Source organism: Martes martes, assembly GCF_963455335.1.
Source record: "Martes martes genome assembly, chromosome: 9".
Taxonomy (NCBI): Eukaryota; Metazoa; Chordata; class Mammalia; order Carnivora; family Mustelidae; genus Martes; species Martes martes.
In genome coordinates this window covers 59,376,091-59,391,494 of record NC_137896.1, presented here as the reverse complement: position 1 = coordinate 59,391,494, position 15,404 = coordinate 59,376,091, and the positions used below count along the sequence as shown (strand labels likewise).

General features: G+C 40.4%; 1 protein-coding gene and 1 long non-coding RNA gene across 2 annotated transcripts in view; one reads left to right on the top strand and one right to left on the bottom strand.

The window, feature by feature from the left end:
- CHST10 (carbohydrate sulfotransferase 10) overlaps positions 1-3,823 on the bottom strand; it is a 31,741-nt gene extending 27,918 nt beyond the window's left edge. Inside the window, exons 1-2 of the mRNA XM_080814301.1 lie at positions 3,600-3,823; positions 1,598-1,667 (exon numbers count right to left, since the gene is read on the bottom strand). The gene's annotated coding sequence lies outside the window, so the exon portion shown is untranslated. The remainder of the gene's footprint in view (positions 1-1,597; positions 1,668-3,599) is intronic.
- A 163-nt stretch (positions 3,824-3,986) lies between these two features.
- LOC308349936 overlaps positions 3,987-15,404 on the top strand; it is a 36,550-nt gene continuing 25,132 nt past the window's right edge. Inside the window, exons 1-2 of the long non-coding RNA XR_013967499.1 lie at positions 3,987-4,175; positions 13,936-13,960. This is a non-coding gene — a long non-coding RNA (uncharacterized lncRNA). The remainder of the gene's footprint in view (positions 4,176-13,935; positions 13,961-15,404) is intronic.

The window sequence follows — 15,404 nt, the reverse complement described above, 5'->3', positions numbered from 1 at the left end:
TGGTGCAAATTCTCTCTGCTCTACATTTTCAAAAAGATGCTTGTAAATCCACTTTGGTCAGCTGCCAATAATATTTCTGGCAGTGGCTTTTCCTTGTGTTTGAGCTGTCCTCCAAAAAGCACAAAACCTTTTTGGGTTTTTGCTGAAGAGCTTGACTTCCACCTGCCTTGTTCTACTTTTGCTATGCATACTCACTTATTAAAGGTTCTGCAAAGTTCTGTGGTAAATAAGCTCATTTAACTGTTTAAATAGCTTTTCTCCAAATGTCTGTCATTCATTCAGCATTATTGACCTAGTGCCCACTTTAAGCTAGGAGTTGTTCTAGGCCCTGGGGATATGGCAACATATATACGCTCTGCTCTCATGGTACTTCTATAGAGGCAGACAGGGCAATAAACAGAGGTGTTAATATATAAGATTACACAAAGTGAGAAGGGCCACGGTTAAGGGGAATCTTGAGAAGAGACAGAACAGAGTGAGGGAAATCATGCAGCAGCTTGGTCTGTGTCCCAGGGTCCCAAAAGCAGCAAGGAGACAGTGACCCTCATGCTGAGTAGCCCAGACAAAGAATCCTATCAAGGGTCCTTTACTGAGCTGGAAACTCCTGGATCTCCGACCCCCACACATACATAACCCAGGGAAAGGACCACGTGTCTGGTGTTCCGCTTTTAACATTCATTCAAAATACAGCCAGGCACTAAAGGAAACCTCACAAAAAAAGCCTGGTAATGCACGAGGAGTTGGTAGCCCTGGGGTGGGGGATTAACAAGAAGGGAAACTCGGTAGTTAAGGGCTAAAGCAACCAGAGACATTCTACAATCAAACCTTCCATATCTTTGGATTTTGAACTAAAATGTTACCATCTAATCAATAAAATTACTAAATTACAACGTGATAAAACACTTCATGTGAATTTATAAAATATGTAAAGTGCCACGACACTCGTGGTGATTTTTAAATTCATAGGGTTTCTTCAATCTAAGTTCAGGAACTTCGTCTACTTGGTCATAATCATTACAACTTACTGTCTTAGAAAAACTGATCCTTAGTTATCAGCATGGAAACACACTCCTTACTCTGTCCAGCTGAAGGATGTATCTGAGGTTAAGACACATTCTCATGGGAGTGCCTGGGTGGCTCAGTTGGTTGAGCCTCTGCCTTCAGCTCAGGTCATGATCTCAGGGGCCTTGTGTCAGGATCCACGCTCAGTGGGGAGTCTCCTTGTCCCTCTCCTTCTGCCCCCCGCCCCCGTCATGTTCTCTGTCTCTCTTTCTGCTCTCTCTCTCAAATGAATAAATAAAATCTTAAAAAAAAAAAAAAAGACAGATTCTCATGAGTAACAATAATGAACAATAATAAACTTCCTGGGGTTATCTAAATGTCAGGCACTGCTCTTAGCAAACCAAAGACACCTAATCCCCAGCCTGGGAGGATGCTTGTACTATTATATTTAAGAAAACATTTCTACGTATAAGTGTACACACTCCTATTTAAGAATTTTAAATTTCATAAAATCTCCTTATAAGTAAGAGGCAATGAGATCAGTAAATGACATGAATCTCAAATAACTAGTGAGCTCACATTCTCCTTCACATACCTTCTGAGGCCTGGGATCCACATTTGCTTGCAGTATTTGCTTTGCCTGAGATTCCTGGTTCCTCCTGTCACTGTACAAGAAAATTAAAAAAAAAAATAAGCACCATTAGAAGTGGTAAGATTGACCTACTTAGTACAACTTGGTTTACACTTGGGAAATAGTTAACCACTTTGATTATTCAAGTGCATTTTGCACAACAGGTCTCTTACAGAGGTGGGTTATACCTGGAATTCCTGGCAAATGAATAAATATTCTAAAAGTGCCAAAAGAGATATGTGTTTAAAAGACTGTTCCCTGTAACTTCAAAGGAAAAATGAAATAAGTTTTGTAGCAAAAAGAATCAAATATGTTTGACATTGGGTAAAGAATTCCTGTACAGGATGATGGGATGATGAAATCTTTCAAAGCAAGATGTTCTCTGGATTTTGAATTTCTTTAGGCTTTAACACCATGGCAAATTCTAGCCAAATGACACAACATGAATGAATAACTGGAAACAAGCCGAACTTGTGGAATTAGAGAGATTACAGATTTAATAGAGCCGGCTGACAAAATAAACATACAACTCATTTAACACATAATATAGCCCAAACTGCCTGGGATACATGTAGCATAGTCTAGCTGTGTTTCCTTTTACTCTGAAGAGCTCAGTGTTAAAACTAAAAGCAATTTCATGTTATGCAGATGGAAAGATTAAGCTTTATGTACTCAACATTCAGATTCTTCCAGACCTGTATCAGAAGAAAAGACTTCATTTCTGACGTCTTGAAGGTCCTGAATTCATCCCTCTCACGTTTCTATTCTGGCTCTCTCCCACCTTTTTATTGTCTAACCTCAAGCATTTGAATACTGATCTGAATATACCTGCAAACTGCCTAGGAGATTGCCTGATTCATTCTCTCCTTTGTTCAATTTTGCAAACCTTCCAGTTTTCATCTTGGGCAAGGAAAGGATTTTTCTCTCAGGTATTTCTTTGAGATTCTCTTCTTTGGGGTCAAGAGCAAAGATGGAAAGATTTTTCTTTCCATCTTGAAATTCCAATTTTGAGCCAAGATGGATTCATCATTACAATGGTAGAAAAGAGAGAAGACTATTTTCTCTCCTTGTATCTTTTCTTTTTCACCCCGACCCTGAAAATTTCAGAGTGAATAGGTACTGGAGATCAGCAAGGGGACCTAAACTGAGCTGCCTAATTTTAAGAATGTCTGAGACATTTCTCATCCTGGCAGTTGAAACTGACCAATACCCAACTCTTCATGGCCCAAAGCCCCAGACTCTCTGGGTGTTTCAGACAAAAAAGCCCTTTATGACAGTCCTCCCCCTTAGCTAACCAGACAGAACCTGGCTGCACTGCTTTCTATTCACTGCCCGGCCCTTTCCTGCCTTCAGAGACTTGGAAAACAAAAACGACAGCTTTTGGAAAACCTGGTTCATCTTCCCAGCCAGAAGTGCAGAAATTTATACTTGAACCTCCAACTTCTGACCAGCCTCTCGACTGTCAAAATCAGGGCTGAGGGCACTCTGCAGGCTATCTGGCAGGAAACAAGCATTTCCAACCATCCTTTGCCCTGTCACCCACCAAAGACATACTTAACAGTGCACTTAGGAAAGGGTGCACACGTTCCTTCTTCCCTGCCCTCTCTCTCTCTCTCTCTGCATGTTCCTTGCACCCAAGGGGAACATTTTCTTCCTCGCTGCACCCAATCACAAATGCAAATTCTCAGCCAAAAATGAAAGAAGTAAATTACAGATAACCAAGTATCAATCATTTCACCGGTCACACCACCCCGCAACAAGGACGCCGCCTTACTGCATAATTAACGTGATGGAGGTTCTTCTCATTAATCCCACCGACTAGAGAGGTGCTCAAGTCACCAAAACACACAGGGATGGTGCTCACAAAGAAACGCCGGTTCGCCCCGTTTTCCCATCCACCCGGGATGGGGTGGGGGCCGGGGCCCCGGGGTCTACGAAACCCACACCCGCCAGTTCCAGAGCTCACCCACTGCGGAGCCCGAGCTCGCCGGGGTCCTCTGGCCCTTCCGCGCCGCTGGCGGCGAAGCTCAGCCCGGACCTCGCGGGCCCCGGGGCGAAGCGCGCGGGGTCCTGGCGTCCCGGGAGCGCGGGAGGCCCGCCCCGCCGCCCGGAGGCCTGGGCGCCGCCACCGGCGGCCTCCGCGCCGCGGCCAGCCCGGCCCGGGATGTGGCGGCTGCGCGCCGGAAGGAGAAAGCCCGGCGCGCGAGGTCCTCTCGGGGTGGGGGGGCCGGGCCCGCCGCCGCCGCCCCACGCGGCCCCCGCCCGCCGGCCAGCGCGCGCCCCTGCCGGGTGTGCGCGCCCCCGCCCCCGCCGCCGTCCTCCGCCCCTTTCCCCCAACGCGCGCGCGCCGCCCGAGGCCGCGCGGGGAGACGCGGCCCAGGGGCTCCAGGACCCGGTCTACCCCCGCGCGTCTCCGCGGTCTGATCGTGCGCCCAGTCCTTGCGCCTCTCGTCTTCCCCGACAGAAATAAACTCCATCTCAGGAAATTAGAGAGAGATGTGTCGCCGAACCAGATCCCGCCGGGTCTCCATTCAGAACACAGGTACGATGTTTGAGAAGAAGAAAAAAACAAACAAACAAAAAAAAACCACCCCAAACTTGGAAAAATGAAGAAAAAAAAATCCAAACTTGGAAAAAGGCAAAACTACTTGAGTTTGGGGTACCTCCCAGCATTTTCTGATCACCCTTCCTAGTAAAAGCAGGACCTTCTGTTCTTTGCAGACCCCCCTTCAGCTGACAGTCTAGGGGATGTTAACTGTTGTCTGGGTGTAGTTGGTTAATGCACAGCTGAGAGAGGCCAGAGCAGTCCCCTGCCCTATAGCGCTGTGCCTTCTTAACCTGCAGAAGACGTTGAGGTTTTAGAGCCTGGTAGAGAAGGCGGTCCCAAAGCTGTTGGGGGTGGGGGGGCGGGGAGAGGTTATTGCCCTGGAAAAGGTAAACTCGTTTTGTTTTGATCTAACCTGCATGCTTGTTCACTCCCTAGCTGTATCCATTTAGCAAAGAAGTAGTATAGATATGTGAATGGACACATAAAACTTGTCAAGCTTTCAAGGAACCAGGTGTTTTTGTTTTCTGTTTTATGTGTGTGTGTGTTGTGGGGTTTTTTTTGTTTGTTTGTTTGTTTGTTTTGGGTTTTTTTTGCCTACCCTGTTGGTTCCCTTCTTAAGGAGTTAAACGTACTATGGATGGGGCACCCCATTTCAGAATTTCACTTTTAACATGGTTACTGACCCTTGTAGCTTCAGGATGGCAAGGTGGTTTACTTGGTCTTTTGCTCACTCATCCCGGAATTTATTCAGCCCTTTCTCTGGGCACTATGGTTGACATGAGGCCGTTTCCTTTTTCCTTGAGGATTTGAATGGACACACAGACAAGACACGGGAGAAACACAATCAGTAAACTAGTTTGGAGCTCAGATGAGACAGAACATAATGCAGGGTTGAAGGGTCCAGGCTCTGGGAATTAGGCCTTACAGATTCAAATCTTTACTGCACCACATACAGATTGTGACCCTGTCAAATTCTTTTATTGTTCTTTGCCCCATTTTCTTCATCTATGAAGTGAGGATATGGTACTAGAGAATATTGGAGATAAGGCATTGAAAAATGCATAGCACAGTTCTCCCCCAGTGGTAAATATTATGATAAACTTCTTTTATTGTTATTATTTATTTATTGCATTCCTAAGGTGCTGTTCAAATATTTAAAAATACAGTTCTTTTTAGGCCTTCCATATTGGTGACTAAAGGAACTGAGTATTTTTCTCTCTCTTTTTAAAAATATTTTATTTGTTTATTTGACTCAGTGCAAGCACAAGCAGGGGGAGAGGCAGGCAGAGGAGAAGCAGGCTCCCTGCTGAGCAAGGAGCTCAGGACTCTGAGATCATGACCTGAGTGGAAGGCAGCTCCTTAACTGACTGAGCCACCCAGGCACATCTAACTGAGTATTTTTCTTAGGGTATTTCCCAAATTATTTTAGTTTTTTGTTTGTTTGTTTGTTTCTATAAATGGACTTCAGGAAAGTATTAATATTTAGTCTTTATTACCAGAGGATAGTTTGTAATGTAGTGGTTCTCAAAGTATGATCCTTGAACCCTTTGGTCTGTAATGTCAAGACTGTTTTCCCAGTAATGCTATGACCTTGGTTGTCTTCACTATTTAGACATTTGTCCTGATGGCACAAAACTAATGGGGGGTGAAATTGATGACAGTTAACATGAATCTAGGCAATGGAATAAAATGGGATTGGTGGGCATTGCATTTGTCACCACCAAACACAATAAAAACAAACAAAAAATGTCACTGAAGAATGTCCTCCATGAAGCAGTCATACCCTTTGGAACAGGATGGGAAGTACACACAAGGCCTCCTGCTGCATACCGAAAGTATGGTGGTTGTCTGGAGGCAGAGCTCTTGGGTGATGATTTGCAATGCCTTTTTTTTTTTTTCCATGGGACACCATTTTTTCTTGAAAGAAGAACTGACAGACAAACTGTGGTTACACAGACTTGGGTATTTGGCAGACATTTTCTCCAAAATGAATTAAATGAACCTGTCACTTCAGCAAAACAACTGATGGTATCTGTTACCAGTGATAAAGTTCAGGCTTTCAAGTGAAAATTCAAGCTTTTGGAAAACCTGTGTCCGCCACTAGGAGTTTGACAGCATCCCAATATTTAACAGTTTTTCTGATAAAATCAGTGGTGATGCTAACAACCTTTTCTTTCATTCTTTTTTTCTTTCTTTCTTGGTATATTGTATGCTGGTAGATTGTGGCTCAGTAAGAAATATTTGTCCCTTTCCAGGGTTCCTGAGGCAGAGCTCCTGAAACTTTTGTAATTTCCTGAATGATGGAGTGAAAGGAACATTTTTTGTTCTAATAGGTAGCCTTTGTTTCTGGTTCCTGACACAAAGCTCCTAAAACCTTTGGAATTTCCTGGGTGATTGGAGCATCTTTTGTTCTAATGAAGCAACTCTAGCTAGCTTAAGATGGGGACTGGTCACTGCAAGGACCAAACCTTGATTAGAAGCCAAGGACTTTCAGCCCCACCTTCCCAACCTGTGGGAAGAGGTGAGGGGCTGGAAAATTAGTTAATAATCAATCCTGCTGATGTTATTAAAACTCCGTAAAAACACTTAAATGACAGGGTTTAGAGAGCTTCCACATTGGTAAGCTCATTGAGGTGCTGGAAAGGTGGCCATATAGAAAGGCCCTGGAAGCTCTGTGCTCACAGCCCCCCATAACTTGGCCTAGGAGTCTCTTCCATTTGACTGTTCCTGAGTTATGTCCTTTATAATAAATCAGTAATAATAAGTAAACGGTTCCCCTGTATTTCGTGAGCCATTCTAGTATAATCAAAAGTGAGAAGAGGGTGTTGTGGGAACCTCTGATTTGTAGTCCTAAATTGGGGACCCAGTATTTGTGACTAGCGTCTGAAATGGGAACATCCTTGTGGGACTGAGCCCTTAATCTTGTGGAGTTTGACTCTAACTCCAGGGAGTGTCTGAATAGAATTGAATTAGGACATTCAGTTAGTGTCTGAAGAATCAGAGAATTGGTTTTTGGTGTTAGAAAACACCTAGGCTGATGAATTTTAATGTCACAGAGTATGAAAGTTCATTGACAGTGTTTTAGATTCCACATCATACTAAACTTTAAGATACTATGACTTGCTGAGTTCAGGTTTAGTATTAAAGAAAAACACTCAAAATTATCTGAAAGATTGAAATACTTCTTCCTTTTCTACCTATCTGCATGAAGAAGGATTTTCTTCATATGATTTGACCAAAATAACATTGCAACAGATAGATGCAGAAAGAAGTATATGAATCCAGCAATCTAGTAAGCAAGACGTTAAAGAGATTCGCAAAAAGATAAACAATGCTAAATTTTTGGTTTAGAAAATATAGCTATTTTTCCTTAAAGTATGTTATTTATGGTACCATATAATGGGAATGTTATTATTTTCAAGTGAGTTAATAAATAAATGTTTTAAATTTCTTGGTTTTAATTTCTGAATCTGTAAATTTAGATAGATATCCAGATGAACAAAAGCTCTTTGCATTCCTTGATAATTTTTAAGAATGTAAATGAATCCTTAGACCAAAATATTTGAGAACTGCTGTACTAAAAGAAACCCAGATTCTTTTTTTTTTTTTTTAAAGATTTTATTTATTTATTTGACAGAGATCACAGGTAGGTAGAGAAGCAGGCAGAGAGAGAGGAGGAAGCAGGCTCCCCACTGAGCAGAGAACCCGATGCAGGGCTCAATCCCAGGACCCTGGGATCATGACCTGAGCCGAAGGCAGAGGGGAAACCCAGATTCTTAATGGTAAAAGAAAAATGTACCAGATTCTTTCACCTTCCACAACTGCCAAGTGTATATCTTTAAAGTCAAAGCTGGAGATGATACTATGAAATAAGGGACGTTAACCACTGACCCAAAAGATTGCCATCTGTTTGAATCAAATCAGTGAAATAAGCAAATAAATACATCTAGAGAAACCTAGGTGTCCTTATGGGGATATGGGTTATATATGAAGAACCATCCTATGAAAGTAAGAATTTGCCAGTTCCTCTGAGCATTCTATGGTAATAAGATTTTATAAATTTCTCTCTAGTACTTTGTTTTGGCCTAAGCACAAGTGGACTTGGGGTCCAAATGTCAGGTACATTGTTTTTCTTCTTACCAGTTTCCCATCTTCTCACTATGCCACAGGCATTGTCCATGTCAGCCCAGGCAGGAGACAGTTCCCACAGTACTGGCTGTCCCCTTCCTGAGCTCTTATCTCAGTGTTCACAACTGACACCAGCCACTCACAGGCTTCCTGGGGTTTTCTTTCTTTCTTTTTTTTTTTTTTAATATTTTATTTATTTATTTGACAGACAGAGATCACAAGCAGGCAGAGAGGCAGGAGGAAGCAGGCTCCCTGCTGAGCAGAGAGCCCGATGCGGGACTCGATCCCAGGACCCTGGGATCATGACCTGAGCCGAAAGCAGAGTCTTTAACCCACTGAGCCACCCAGGTTCCCCCTGGGGTTTTCTTTTAAAGAATGTGTTTGGATATTTTTTCTCAGCCACCCTGGACTGTAAAGGCAATGAAAAATTGCATACAGAAAGCACACATCCAAGTTCCTTTTCCCGAGTGCACTAAAAAATTGCACTTGGCTCCCTCGGTGGGTATATGAGGAGAGCCAAAATGAGATTTTTTAAAATGGAGTCGAAGTGAGATTCCCCCCACCCCCACCCCCAGGCTGAGGCTTTAGAAGAGCTGAAGTGGCCGCAACCAGGCATCTCTGTGTAGCCCTAGAACTGCGAAATGTTCAATTACTTAGAGTGTTCTTCTCAGTAGACATGTTGCAGAGAGGTAGGGATTATACAGACCCCCAGAAGTTGGTGTCCCTTTCCAATTTATAGATGGCCCTGTAATTCAAACGTTTTTTGTTTGTTCGTTTGTTTACCAGGAGGCAGTGGAGTGAAATAGGCTGGATTCCATGCTTCTTACCCTCAGAAAACCTCCAGTGAGTTTACTACAGTCTTTATGGGGGGTTGTTTTGTCTTGTTAATAGTTTCTCCTAAATTAGCTAAAATATGATAGGGCTTCCCATTAGGAAAAATTTGCCAAGAGGATTTATTTCATATTTTAATTCTGAGGCATTTTTAAGACCTACATTTTGAATTGTTGAAAATATATTTAAATATGATTAAAATGAGGAAAGCCAAAGAGATGGCTGGACTCTTGAGATGGGAAGGCACACCCCACTGTTAGACTACATTCTCCATGTAATTGGCTAAAGGATAGGAGATTACATTGTAAGTAAGGTGGCCACCCAGAGTAGGTTTGGGCCCTGGACTAGGCCAACAGGATGTACACAGAAGTGATCTAAGCCACCATCTTAGGGCTCACCATTAAGAACGTGCCAGGCAATCCTGAAGTTTTCTTCCCCTAACATGTGCCCTGGAAGGCAGGCATGCAAAATAGAAGCAGCTGTGATCCCTGAGTCACCATTTGGAGGAGAGCTGCAGTACCTGAATAGAATAAGATGAGCACAAAATCAGTATTCATTGTGGTAAGCCAAGAATAGCTCAGGGTATATGCCTTATGTAGCACAGCCTATCCTAACATAATATTCTGGTTAAGTGACGAGGACACTGAACTGAAAGTTAGGAGACTTAAGTTGTGTGAGGTTGAACTATGAGAAATTGCTGGTAATTGTTCATTTTTGATGTTCAAGAATGGCAGTTTCACATGATTCACCCTAGTATTTCCACCTCTGTGATCAGGTAGGTATGCAACATTGAGTAATCCACTAATACCTTCTGTATCTCATTTTTCTCATCAAACATCAGACCTCATAGACATCTGTGAAACACTCCACCCAAATAACAGCAGAATACACACTTGTCTCAAGGATACACAGAACATACTGCAGGATATATATGCTGAATGCTAAGCTATAAAATAATCCTTAATAAATTTAAAAAGGTTGAATATATACAAAGAAAGTTCTCTAACCATAATGGAATTAAATTAGAAGCCAATAACAGGAGGAAATTTGAGAAATACACAAAATTAAATAATACAATAATGAATGGGTCAAAGAAGAAATTAGAAAAAACTTTCAAATGAATGAAAACAGAAGCACAGCATATCCAAACTTATGGGAATACAAAGGAAGCAGTACTTGGAAATTTATAACTATAAATGAGAACATTAAAACAGAGAAAAGATCTCAAATTTAACCTTTCACCTTATGAAACTAGCAAAAGAACAACACACTAAACCCAAAGCAAGAAAAAGGAGGGGGATAATAAATATTAAAGTGAAAATAAATGAAAGGGAAAATAGAAGAACAATGGAGAAAATAACAAAACAAAAAATTGGTTTCTTTGAAAAGAAAACAAAATTGATACACCTTTTTCTAGACTGACCAAGAAAAAAAGAGAAGAATAAAATCACTAAAATCAGGAAGAGAGGGGGAACATTACTACCAAACTTACAGAAATATAAATGATTAAAAGTGAATACTTGAACAATTGTAAGTCAACAAATTAGATAAACTAACATAATGGACAGATTCCTAAAGAGACACAAACTACCTAGAATTGACTCAAGAAGAAAATCTGAATGGATTCAATCTCTCCTGAGATTGAATTAGTAGTTTTAAAACTTCCTGCAAAGAAAAATCCAAGCCCAGGTGATTTTACTGTTGAATTCTACAATTAAAGAATAATTAATGCCAATCCTTCACAACTTCTTCCAAAAAATAGAAGAGGATGGAATTCATCTCAACTCATTCTGTGAGGCCAGTATTACCCTGATACCAAAACTGGATGTAGGCATCACAAGAAAACTACAGACCAATATCTCTTATAACTATAGACACACAAATCCTCAACAAAATAAAAGCAAGCTGAATCTGGCAACATATATAAAGGATTATACACCATGACCAAGTGGGATATAGCCCAGGAATGCAAGATCACTTCAACATCTCAAAGTGAATTAATGTAATGCAACCATGTCAATAGAATAAAGACAAATCACATGACTAACTAGAAGCAGAAAAAGCATTTGAAAAAATTCAATTCCCATTTATGAGAAAGGCATGCACTAAATTAGGGAGAGAAGGGTACTTCTTTAGCCTGATAAATGGCATCTACAAAGCCCCACAGATAGCATCAGACTTATGGTGAAAGACTGAAAGCTTTCCCCCAAGATCAGGAACAATACAAGATGTTTTTATTATTTCTTTTATTATTTCTACTCAACATTTTACTAGAGGTTTTAGGTAGGACAGTTAGCCAAGAAAAAGGCATAGAAGTATCCGTATTGGAAAGGGATAAGCAAAGCTATTTCTATTTTAGATGACACACTCTTGCATACAGAAAATCCTAACAATTTCACTGAACTATTAGAACTAATAAGTGAGTTGAATGGAGTTACAGCGTGTAAGACCAACCTACAAAATCAATTGTATTTTTATAGATTAGCAATAAACAATCCACAAATGAAATTAAGAAAACAATTCCATTTATAATAGCATCAAAAGTAACGCAGTTCTTACAGACAAATTTAACAAAGGAGGTACAAAACTAAAACTCTGAAAACTATGAACATTTCTGAAAGAAATTAAAGAAGACCTAAATAAGTGTAGAGACATCCCATGTTCATGTATCCGAAGATTTAATACTGTTAAGATGGCAGTACTCTCCAAATTGACCTGCAGATTCATTGCAATCCTCATCAAATTTCCAGCTGGCTTATTTGCAGAAATTGGCACTGTGATCCTGAAATTCTTGGAAATTCAAGAAACTCAGAGTAGTCAAAACAATCTTAAAACATCAGATCAAAGTCAGAGGAATCACTTCTTAATCTTAAAACTTACTACAAAGCTACAGTAATCAAGAGAGTTTGGTACGAGCATAAGAAGAGACATAAAGATCAATGGAGTAGAACTGAGAGTACAGAAATAAACTCTCACATTTATGGTCAATAGATTTATGACAAAGTTGCTGATAATGAACACAGAATTGTCTTTTCTACCAACGGTGTCGGGATGACTGGGTATCCGTATGCAAAAGAATGGATTTAAACCCCTCCATCAAAACATATTCAAAAATTAACTCAAAATGGACAATAGACCTAACTGCAAGAGCTAAAACCAAAAATCAAGCAGAAAAATAGGCATAAATCTTTGTAACCTTGAGTTAAACGATGGTTTTTTAGTTACGACACCAAGAGCACAAGGTCAAAAAAAGAATAGCTAAGTTGCATTTCATCAAAATTGAAAAATGTTGTGCTTTAAAGAACGCTGTCAAGAAAGTGAAAAGACAGTCTACAGAACGAGAGAAATTTTTTGCAAATCATGTATCTGATAAGGACTAGAATCTAGAATATATACAGAACTTCTCCAAATCCATAACAATAAGATAAAAAACTCAATAAAAGTGGGTAAAGGATCTGAATAGACATCTCTCCAAGGGAGATATGCAAACGGCCAATAAGCACATGAAAAGTTTCTCCACATCATTAATCAGTAGGGAAATGAAAATCAAAGTCACAAGGAGATAACGCTAGAATGGCTAAAATCAAAAAAGATGAAAACAGAGTTGTGGAGAAATACAACACTCGTACATTGCTGGTAAGAGTATAAAATGGTGCTGTTGCAGAAAACTTGGCAGTTCCTGAAATGTTAGATGAGAGGTTACCATATAATCTAGCAATTTCATTCTGAGGTGTATACCTGAGAGAAATGAAGACTTTTAAGTGTACACAAAAACTTGTATGTAAATGTTCACATCGCTATTTATAATAGCCTAAGAGTGGAAACAAATGTCCATCAAATGATGAATAAACAAAATGTAGTATATCTATACAGTACAATATGACTTAGAAAAAAAAAAAAGAATGACATGGATGGACCTTGAAAACATTATGCTAATTGAAAGAAGCCAGATACAAAGGACCGCATATCCTATGTCCAAAACAGGCAAGTCTATAGTGACAGAAAGTAGAATAGTGGTTGCCTGAGGGCTGGAGTAGAGGTCAGGAATTGGGAGTGACTATTAATAGAAACGGGATAAAAATAATCTGAAATTAGATTGTGATTGCTGCACAACTCTGTGAACATACCAAAAGCCATTGAATTTTTAATGGGTGAGTTTTAGGGTATGTGAATTATAGCTCAATAAAAATGTTAATTAAAAATGTGGATGTGTAACGATTTAGAAAAATATATTTTTCACATATATTGCAGTTCGCTTCATTGTATGTATCTGTTGAACAGAATGGTAGGTGGAAAAATGCTCAGCTAATGCTTAGATGTGATTTCCAATCTGGCTTTCGTGTAGTCTGGTAAATCACTTAACTTCAGAGCCCCAATTTTCTAATAGGAAAGCAGAATGTTATTTTGAGTGACTGCTCTGTTCCCCTCCAGCTCTAATAGCCAATTATTCTATGGAAGCTAGATCTGAATCTGTGCAGAGTTGTTGTGGGGGATGTACATTTATATCTGGGTTTAAGTCCTGTAACGAAAATAGCAAAGTGTGGAAGGAAAAATGTCAGAAACATTCATCTAAGAAGAAAATAATATGGAAAAATAAGGAGATTAAAAAAACAAGTAAGTAAATTTTTTGTGTATGTGGCATGCGGTTACATAATTAACTATCCATCCAGCTGGTTGAAAATATAATTACTGTTTTCTTTTCAGTCATGGCAAGATGGGACCTACTTTTACGTCTCTTACTTATGATAAGAAACTGCCAGTTAAAATAAAGTTACTGTTCTCTTTTTTCATACAGGCAATGCTTCTCAGAAGGCAGCACGGTAAGTAATGTAGTGCTGGGGCGGCCCTTTGAAAAACTGGTCCTCACTTCTGATACTGAACTCACAAAGCATGGAAAAATGTATCATTCTCAGATAAGATGTGTTAATAACAGAGCATGCATAGGCTGAGAATATCAAGAAGGAACAAACTCCTGAAGTCTTATGACTAAAGATTGTTTTAGGATTGTTATCAGAAAAACTACGTCAGGTGGAAAGTTGGAAATTCACCACACATCTTCTTTATTTTCGTTACCATCCAAATCTTCCATTGGTAATAAGTTAGGGAGGTGCATTGATTCTTCAGACCAGGAGAGTACTACTTGGTTCCCATCTACTATTGATTCTCAAATCTTGCTGATCATCAGGGAAATGTGTTAAGATAATATAGGTCAGCGGCTCTGTTCCCTAGAGATTCTTTCTCAATAGGTCCAGGTAAAAAGCCTAGAGACCCTAATTTTTTTTTTTTTAAGATTTTATTTATTTATCTGACAGAGAGAGAAAGAGAGCATGAGCAGCGGGGAGGAGAAAGAGGGGGCAGGAAGAAGCAGACTCCCGGCCGAGCAGGGAGCCCCATGTGGGGCTCGATCCCAGGACCCTGAAATCATGACCTGAGCCAAAGGCAGACACTTAACCGACTAAGCCATCCAGTTGCCCCTGGAGACCTTAATTTTTAAAAGCTTCTCAGATGACTATGAGCAATCAAGTTGGAGAATACTTGTCAAATCAAGGCCTTGAATTACTGGGTATCCTTAGTACTCAGAGTCCACAGACCGTAAAATACTATTGAGGGAGGACTTCAACCACCTTCATCTTGACCTCAGTCTGTACCTTCTAATTGATTAAATTCTTCTTTCCAGCTTATCTCTTAATTCAGGCAAAAGACCCAGCAGGCAAAGCATCCCATGATGGGAATGGAAACTACAGCTGTAGCAATAGATACTGCCAGCATATGCATGGGGTCTTGCCAGCAAGACCCCATGCATATGACTCCAAAAGATGATGATCAACCTGACTTTTATTGCCCCTAGCATGTACCAGCTGACCTTTGTCCCACATTTTCCTTATGTAAACCTCGAACTATTTTCAGAACTTTGGAGGGAGTCTTTGAGATGATAGTCCAATGTCTTCCTAGTGTTGGCCTCACTGAGATAAATTCCTTCCTTCTTCCACTGCCACTCATCTCTCTGCCTTTGGATTTTATCAGTTGCGAGCGTGCTGAACCTGGTCCATTCGGGAGCCAGGTGCTACTGCATCCTTGTGCCCCAGTTACACTATGTTAATTTCTATTTAATTTTGGGTACAGGACAGAGAAACACTGTATTAATTGTACCAAAACTCTTTATGACGTGAAAATAGTAATCATGCACCCATGCAATTACATACCCTTCCTTTTTTAGCACCACATTCAAAGTTTTAGCCTCAATTCTGTTTCCAGAGTCTTAAG